The sequence below is a fragment of the Humulus lupulus genome, chromosome 6, assembly GCF_963169125.1.
Source record: "Humulus lupulus chromosome 6, drHumLupu1.1, whole genome shotgun sequence".
NCBI lineage: Eukaryota > Viridiplantae > Streptophyta > Magnoliopsida > Rosales > Cannabaceae > Humulus > Humulus lupulus.
In genome coordinates this window covers 193,688,931-193,698,468 of record NC_084798.1, presented here as the reverse complement: position 1 = coordinate 193,698,468, position 9,538 = coordinate 193,688,931, and the positions used below count along the sequence as shown (strand labels likewise).

At 39.4% G+C, this 9,538-nt stretch overlaps 1 long non-coding RNA gene across 1 annotated transcript; it reads right to left on the bottom strand.

The window, feature by feature from the left end:
- Nucleotides 1-6,292: 6,292 nt before the first annotated feature.
- On the bottom strand, nt 6,293-8,049 carry LOC133784379 (uncharacterized). The gene is made up of 2 exons (XR_009871311.1): nt 7,779-8,049; nt 6,293-6,640 (listed from the first exon to the last, which is right to left on the bottom strand). It is a non-coding gene; the product is annotated as an uncharacterized LOC133784379 (long non-coding RNA).
- Nucleotides 8,050-9,538: the final 1,489 nt, after the last annotated feature.

Genomic DNA, 9,538 nt, shown 5'->3' with positions numbered 1-9,538 from the left:
CTAGTAGTATCCACTACATTGGCCAGAAAACCTATGCATCCTCCCTGTAACAAGTCTCTGGCTCTCAATGCTGAAATCATGGGTACGCGAGGTCTACATACCGCACCCACAAAAACAAAAGGATCCTCGCCCTCAGGCTCAAAAGTCATCGTCTTCTTCTTGCAGTCAATGGTAGCCCCATATCTGACCAACCAGTCCATCCCCATAATCATGTCAAAATCCTCCATGTCTAACTCAATCAAATCCACCGAAAGTTCCCTGCTATCAACCATCACTAGCAGTGCCCTAATCCATCTCCTAAAAATTACCAGTTCCCCTGTAGGCAGTAAAGTCCTAAACCCTACAGTCCGATATTCACTAGGTCTACACAATCTATCAATCACTTTACTAAAAACAAAGGAATGTGTAGCACCAGAGTCAATCAATACAGAAAAAGGAAAGCCAGCGCTAGAAGGCTGACCTGTAACTACCGAGGGACTAGCCTCGGCCTCTGCCTAAGTCAAGGTGAATACTCGAGCTGGAGTCAAGCTATCCACCTTTCTTGCTTCACCTTTCTTCACTGTTGGGCAGTCTTTCCTGAGATGCCCCACTGTTCCGCACACAAAGCAAGCCTTGGCCCGACACTCGCCCAGATGGTGTCTTCTACACCTCGGGCACTCCGGATAGGTTCGCCATGCCTCGCCCCCACCCTGACGGCCACCCTGTCCACCCCGACCCCTCCTATCAGGACCAGCAGCGGTCGAAGTGTGAGGAGTCTTTCTCTTGAAGTCACTAGGGCCTCCGCCCCTACCTGTCCCTAAATAAGGAGGCACCACTCTGCGGCCCACGCGCCTCACCACACTTTCCCTCCAAATCTTGTTCTCCGCTTCCTCAGCGGTAAGAGCCTTCTCAACGGCCTAGGCATAAGTTGTTCCTCCAGGTACCGTTGTAATCTTGACATCCCAGGCTATCATAGCATTAAGCCCCCTGATAAATCTATCTTGCCTAGCAGCATCAGTAGGCACATGATCTGGTGCAAACTTCGCAAGCCTATCAAATTTTAGGGCATATTCAGTAACAGTCATATTGCCCTACACCAAACCCACGAACTCATTAACTTTTGTTGCCCTGACGGCAACAATGTAGTATTTCTAACTGAACAAGTCTCTGAAGCCTTCCCAACTCAAAGCAGTAACATCCCTGGTCTGCGATGCCACTTCCCACCAGATGCAAGCATCTTCTCTAAACATATACGTGGCACAGGCCACTCTGTCATGTCCCTCTATCCTCATGAAATCTAGCATAGTAGTAATCATAGTTAGCCATTGCTCGACCTTTAGTGGATCAGGTCCCCCCTTAAATATTGGAGGTTGCTGCTTCCTGAACTGCTCATATAACGGCTCCCACCTGTTCCCAACCTCCCCAGACTGTACAGTTGGTACCACTGCAGGTGGTACAATAGGGGCAGTGCTCCCTGATGCAGCCTACTGTCGCAATAGGAGAATCTGTTCATCCTGGTTCTGTAATCGAGCCTACATATCTGCCATAAGTTGCTGCCAGTTCTCAGGGGCTGGCGGAGGAATCTGGCCCTAGTCATCACCCCTGGTCCCAGACTTAGTGCCGGCTAGTCGCGTAAATTTTATTGGACGCATATCTATCCAAGTCAATCTGCAATCAACGACTCGGCAATCAGACCATGATGACAAGGTAAAAGCTTCTCCAAAGTTCACCAATGGTGCATAACCAATCACAAACAATCAACATATAGGCATTTATCCACATGCACCGGCTGCTAATTAGCATGACCCAATCTCTTCACACAATAGCTATGAATCAAGCATTCATCCACATACATTGTGATAGCCAATCCGCACTTGCTAGAGCATATAATAGTGTGTATAATGGAAAGTCTAGACATATTTGTAACGCCCTGGATAGCCAAGACTGCTACACTATGTACTTATAAAGGTGCAGGACTTGCTAATCAAGTCATTAATTTAAAAACGTGTCACTAAACATGTATGAGCTAGGGTTAAAAAGGTTTTGATCTCAATAGTTTCACTTTATATAATTAAACAGTTTTATACATGGGATCCCAAAAAGAAATAGAGTTTAAAAGTTGGTTTACAGAATCTCCAAAATACGGACAACCATCAGCCATACTAAGGCAAAATAGATATTTCTGGTTCTCACGTTCCTACTTAAACCCCAACCATGGCGGCTAAGCAGCTGGTCATGTACATTCGGCTCGCAGAGCTCTCCAAGTCAGGGCTGATCAAGCTTGCCCTTGCCTTTACCTACACCACGTAGCACCCTTGAGCCAAGGCCCAGCAAGAAAACTTAATGTGCAACACAAACAACAATAACAAATAGTCAATTCTTTAAGCATGATCAATCATTAAATATTCCACATTAACCATTCAGCGCATACTCAGAATCAAAGATGCAACTAATCACAAATAACATTCAAGTCTCATAATAATCAGCTCACATAATAGTCAGGGCTGACAACTTAGGTCGCACCCTCTGTTTACCCCACTGACTCCGACCCGCTTAAACTGAGCCCAGTGCATAATAAGCTATCCTCAGCTACCAGTGGCCAAGTCGCGCCATGTGCGCTAGTGTAACCCTTGGAACTCTTAGGCCGTTGGTTCACTGTTTACATGGCATAATACCATCCTTTCAAGTATACATATTAGGGAGCCCTTAGTCCCATTACAAATACACAACCGGGTGCAGTTTTCTTACCTTTAGTCTCTGCGTTCACTGATTACGAGCGACGCTCCTCAAGCACAATCCGTTCCAGAGCCCTAGCTTTAACACCTAGTCACAACCAAGGTATTGGGTTCCATTACTATTCAAGTAAAGGTTTCCGGGCACAATACTAGCTTCCAGGACATCGAATTTCCACCAAGCACGGTGGGGAAATCGATCCCGAGCACCCTAGGCTAGACTCCCGCGCCTAAAATCACCAAATGTTCAAGAATGCACCCAAGGGCTGCAACCCTTGAAGCCTAGCCGCGACCCGCCTCTAAAACAGAGCCCAAGGCCCCCAGCAAGCAGACACGCACTGCGGCCCTGCCTAAGGGCGCCGCGGCGCTCTCCCCTGGCCGAGCCTCCTTGGCTCTCTTTCTCCGTAGGGCCGCAGCGCTCTAGAACAGAGCTGCGGCCCTCCCCTTCGTGCCCAAAACAACCACCATTTCTATCATCCTAACCCCATCCAAAGCATCCTAACTCAAAACCCACTATTCACAAAACATTTAACCTGACTTTAACAACATAATCCAACAGAAATTCAGCCTAGAAACCTACTAAAACTCCATTTTGATCCTCTGAAACCCAACAACCTAAAACACCAAAACCAGTCATGCAAAACTCAAATTTTAACCTCTAAATTACGAATTGAAGCTTACCTCTTTTGCTAAACCACCTTCTTAATGAATTCCTGAGCTAAAATCCAAGCTTCTCAGCTTAATTCAACCCTTAAACATCAAAACCATAAACTCCCTTAATACCTAGTCAAAACTCAAAATTCAAATGCTCAGAGACATGATTCAGCCCTTACCTTAATCTTGGTTGAGTTAACTTAGTTGAGCACTAGATTTAACCTACAAGTTCCAGCCCAAATCACTAAATTCCAGCTGATTTCCCTTGGGTTTTCTGTAGTTTCTTGGGAGAGAAAAGAGAAGAGAAGAGAAGAGGGGAGAGAGAGAGTATGAGTCAATTTGTGTTTTGTTCCCCTATTTTTTATTAAGTTAATCTAATCCTAGCCAGTTAAGTCAATCCCGAGGCTCGGGGTACCGGAAACGTCCCCGAGGGCAAAACGGTAATTTTCCCCAATATTCCCGCCTAAGCTTTATATCCTCAAATATATCTCCATATATTTATTTCCATAACCGGATAGTCTAAATAACTACCCAATACCTAAGATACCCCTGACTTATCCAAAGTCAAATACTAAGCCCCATTGCGACTTTTCCCGCTATCTAGCTCCCTAGGATCGCCTCAAGTCGCTCACTACAAATCTACCCACATAATAATGTGGTTCTCACAGATATAACATTTAACCACATTTACATTCAAATAATCATACAAGCATGCATTAAATCAATAAATTCACTTGTAAGTCAATTATGCCTTCCCGACACACTAATCAAGGCCCTTAAGCCATATTAGTGATTCTGGGTCGTTACATATTAGTCTAAGACACGAATATGTGAGACAATTGATTCTAGGTGGAATCATATCGATCTCATATGTTAAGACAAGTGATAAATTAGCAGATCCATTTACAAAACCTCTTGTGAGAAGGTTAGTAAGTTATACTTCAAAAGGGATGAAATTGAAACTCCTTGAACAATAGATTCACCAAAGATGGAAACCCAACTCTCAACTTGTTTACAAATCAAGGGAAAGAGTTCAATGCGTAAGAACAGCTCATTGATAAGTGAATAGTTTCAACACTAAAATTTATGATGAGTTCCATCTGAGATGGTTAGTGTTGGTTGCTACCGAGTTAGGGTAAAGCCTAGCGCTTTTAATGAAGTTTAGTTGAGTGTAACAAGCATCTATAAAGTTAACAAATATGTGTAAGAACTTCACCTATGTGGACTTAGAGGTGGTGCTACCTCTCATGGGAGTTGGAGTTTCTCCCCGAAAATTCCATGAAGGGATGAGCACATGGCCATGATAATGCTAAGCGAGAAAGTGGGAAAACAAAAGATATGGTGGAGGTGTGTGAGGTATCACCAGTGTTATCATATGATATACTTGGTTCAAGCTTTAAGAAACGGATGATTTCGATAAGACTTTGCAGTATTTTCACTAAGGTAAAGTTCAAACTGAAAGATGCTTTATTTTATGCACCAAAATTGTTTAAGCTAGAGAATGTGGCTTGTATTTAACCAAGTGGGGATTGTTATGATTGGTTAAATACAAATGATAAATGTTAAAATACAAGCAAGGTATAAACACATAGTAGAATTCACATAATGAAGATGTGAATTTGTGCTTCAATTGTAGGCACTTATAAAATATAAATTTTGGTCCAAAGTGATAAAATGAGAGTATCTAAGGGTTCCCAAAACGTTTGGCGGCATTTAGACTAATTTTGGGTCCTTTGGAAGTGTCCAAAGTCAGAGAGGGTGGTAATACGTCACCACCCAAGAGGCGAGACATCGCCTGAGAGCTAGGGTTTCCAGAAACCCTAACAGGCAATGCATCGCCTGCATGCAGGTGACGTCGCCTGCTATATTACGTTAAATATCGTAAATGCTCTAAATGACGTGTTTTTCAAGTCTAATTATATTGGTTAGACGTAATGACGGTGCCTACTCTATATAAGGGTCAAAAATATTGTTTTGGGAGACTTGATCACTCTCTCAAATATCTCTCTATCCTCTCTCTCTCTCTAGCTCCAAGAATCTCTAAGTTTTCTCCAAGAAAGTGCTTGACTTTGAGAGTTGAAGGCTTGTTCAATCTCAATCCTCATTTCCTAAAGAGAAGGCCTCAAGCATCAATGGTGGCTGGGAAATAGAGTATTAGGACAGTGTTTTGCAACGTGTATAAGCCTTGGTTTCTGTTTTTTTTTTGCTCAAGGGTTTGCTCAAGGGATTCGCTCAAAGTGATGATCCTGCCTAGGGTTTTGAAGCTTCATCAAAGTCAAAGAACACCAGTGTTCTACTTGGGTTTGCATGTTCTTTCTCAATCTTTTTTAAGTCTTTGTCAATCCAAATTTTGTGCAGATTCTATTTCTTGTGGTTGTGTTATCTCACTCTCTCCCAACACCTTGAGGGGGTATTAATGACTGACACATGTCATTCTGAACACATGGTTACCAACCCAGAGCTCGAATATTTTATTGCCATGTGTCTGTTAGCGAAAAGTCTCCACCTCATGGTATACACTAGAGACTAGGGGCAAATGTTTCAAGTGTTTCTCAGGGGACGTTCCCACATCAGCAATTTCGGACACGTTGTCATGAAACCTTAGGCTTTCCAAGGAGTTCTTGGAAAGGAGATGCCATGTCAATAATCTTTGAGAAGTCATCTTGTAACACCCTCACTTATATAAGTTAAAACCATGTTTGAGGTGTTACGTTTTAAACTATATCATAATTACTTTTAGCGGAAGTGTGGATATTTTTTCTTAAAGCTTATTTCACATTATTTATATTAAACATAAAGTGTGTCTCAAACATATTATATATAAGTATCAAATAACCCAATTTGTTTTCAAAATATAACCTCACACTTTATTACAAACATACACATTGATAAACTAAAATAACCCAGATAAGGTCGATATGTTCATATGTACAAATCAGGGTCATGACCATGCTCCAGTTCTCCTTTGCCATTTATTCATTTCTTTCTTTAACTACAACACGAGACAATTGTGAGCCTGAAGCTCAATAAGCAAAGTAATGCATGCAATGCTAATGATTACCCTATGTCAATGTGCATACACAACTTCTTTTTAAATTTTGGGCCCCTTAATATTGTGCACATTGTTTGATTAGGCCAAGGCCTGCAGGGCTTGTTACACATATAATATAAAATCTCATGGGTTCTCCTCCGACTAGCCATCACCACAGTAAGGCGCATCAAAAATCATATTCCATCATTTCCTCGTCGAGCTCAAGATTTAAGGCAGCCACACACTGTGGTGTCAATACATATAACAATAACTCATATGAAGGAGAAATAAAAACGGGAACATGGCAAAAAATATAATTTGTTTACTAAAACCTAGCCCAAAGTATTGGGCTGCAACTAAGAGCCTAACTATAGGTCTTCTTTTATACTTACTTACACTCTTATTTTCCTTTTTCAAAACAGTGGCACTAAACTTAAACTTCTTATTACAACTTACTTTTATGTTGCATAAAACTTGCTAAGGCATCACATAATTAATCATCATGATATCACACATGGTCTTATATCACCATATCACTATTATGTCATGCATTAAAATTTATGATGAAGTGCTAATGTGCATGAATACAACTATTCAAAAAATATTCATATAATGCATACTTTCACATAACATGTAATTCTTGTGTTGTATTTGAGTATTTTACTTACCTTGTGTCCCAAATATATTTCATCGTGTAACAAGTGGTGTCTTAGGTGTTGATATGTTTATCCTTACAAGGGAATGAATTTCAAATCATTTTAAACATATGATTGTTCTTCGGATCTTTAATGACATATATAAAAATTTATCCCATTGTTTTAATCCTTTAGAAAAATCCCAAAATCATCATAATATCCTAATCACGACCTTGAGAAATTTTAACACTTAATTAGGTTACTATCACCTAATTTATAGAAACCCAATTTCACAACATAATGATGGCAGCAAGGCATTGAACTATCATTTAAAAATATCCATAAAACATCATATCAAGTTTCATTTTCAAATCATGGCTAAAATGCCTTAAATCACTTAGATCGAGCGTTAGATTTATCTTAGTCACTTGGACAAATTTTGGTAGAGTTTCCCCTTAATTTTTGCTTATCCACAAATATCAAAATCAATCAATAATCAACATCAAGTAACCTGCCATAACAACATATTCAAAGTACCAACATAATTCATCACAAAATTACCATATACCAATTTTGATAAAAAAAAAATTATTTCCAAGATCATCACCCAAATTAAATAACTCTCCATGTATATTCTAACATTTATAAATATATTAAACTTCTTATAAACTCAATCAAATCACCAAAAAAAATAAGTTTGTACTCCAAGAACCACAAAATCCTCATAAAACACAAACTTTCACTTACCGAGCAGCTTTTCGGCAGAAACAATCTCTTACAGGTTTTCTAAACCTCAAACCGCTTGGAACCCACCAAGAAATATCTTAAACAAGATAAAATACCATATATAATCTCTCAGCAAAATTCAAAAACGTGATTTAACTTCCAAGTATAAGAAATTATTATAAAAAGGTCAAAACTAAGCTTAATCCACTTCTTTGGCTTTGATTTCACTTGGATCTCCTTAGAATCTCTTCAATCTAGCCAAGAAATGTTTTTGGTTTTCATTTCTCTCTGTTTTTTAGAGTCTTGGTCATAGTAAGTCGTAAGGTTGATAATAATCCTTTATTTTCAATGAATTGACCTTATTGTATCAAAATTTGACACCTTTCACCTTATCACCTAACTTTTTGACTTATGAAAACCTTATCTCTTCAATAATTTCGACCTAATGATCAGATATACATATTTTCTTGTGTGTAAAACACTGACACCAAATCTTAGTTCCATATGAGTTCATAACCAATAGTTATGCTTACCCAATTGAGTGTAGCCCACTTATGCTAAGCTTGTTTTGACTTTATGTCAACACCACTAATTATGTATACCTCCCATCAAGACTTGATCCAATGGTTCCAAAACCATTTTTATTTCATAAATGATATGTTAATCATACCTCAAATATATTTAGTAATTCCACTAATACTCAATTTTACACTGAAACACTAGAAATCGGCATTGTACTATTTTTCACCGTTTAACATCTTTTGCCTTCTTTATCTTCGTTTTCTCACTTGATTCATGCATTGTGCATACTTTTCACACTTTCTTATATTTTGAGCACATAAAACACCCATAATAAGACAATTCAAATGCTACAGGGTTAATAATATTTAACATACACATAGCAAACATATACACAACTTTTATACTTGCATGAAAACACTTATAAAACATGCATATGCTCAAATTATAAATATTGTATGATATGTAATGCAATAAAATCATGTCATTATTGGCTATATGTTATCAAAATAACTTGGGTGCTACACATCTGAACCCGAGTATCTACTTAAGGGAGCTCGGATCCACCCGAAAGCCCCTAAGATAGAACTTCTTGAGAGATCCCCAAAGAGATGTTCGAAAAGGATGTGTACGTCGACATCTCGGAGAGGCCGAGGAGTCCCTTCGAGAAATAGATTAGATGATTTTTTGGAAGACATGGGGACCACAAAAGATACGCCAGTGTGAATCTTATTCTCGAGGTGGTCCCTAACACCTTTCCGTTAGGATTTCGGGGACCACATTTCACCTTTAAAATGTTCCAAAATTGATTACCGCCTAATCAATTGTATTGCTCGAAGACACGTGCCAGGCATCCTATGCATAATGCATAACCCCCACTTATTAAGGAAATTAATGTAAACGTTTTATGATAATTATTCTGTCTTAATTCCATCATGTGTCACCTATAAATAGGGATGAAGAGATCATTTGTAGGGATCTGAAACCCTAATTTTTGGGACTCTCATTCTATCTTGGAGCAAGACAATCATTTTCCCAAGTTGTAAGACCCTAAGAGGCTTGTGATTCCGGCAAGTCTCCCTCAATACAGGTGACTCGTGGACTAGGCCTCGTGAATGGGAGAACCACATAAAAAGTTTGTCTGCCTTTTTTATTGTTTTCTACAAGCTTTTTTCCTCTATTTTGTAGTTGACGGAAATTTGGCTCAACAATCTTCATTTGAATTTCAAATCCCGTATCTCTAGAATACGTCATCTTGTAGG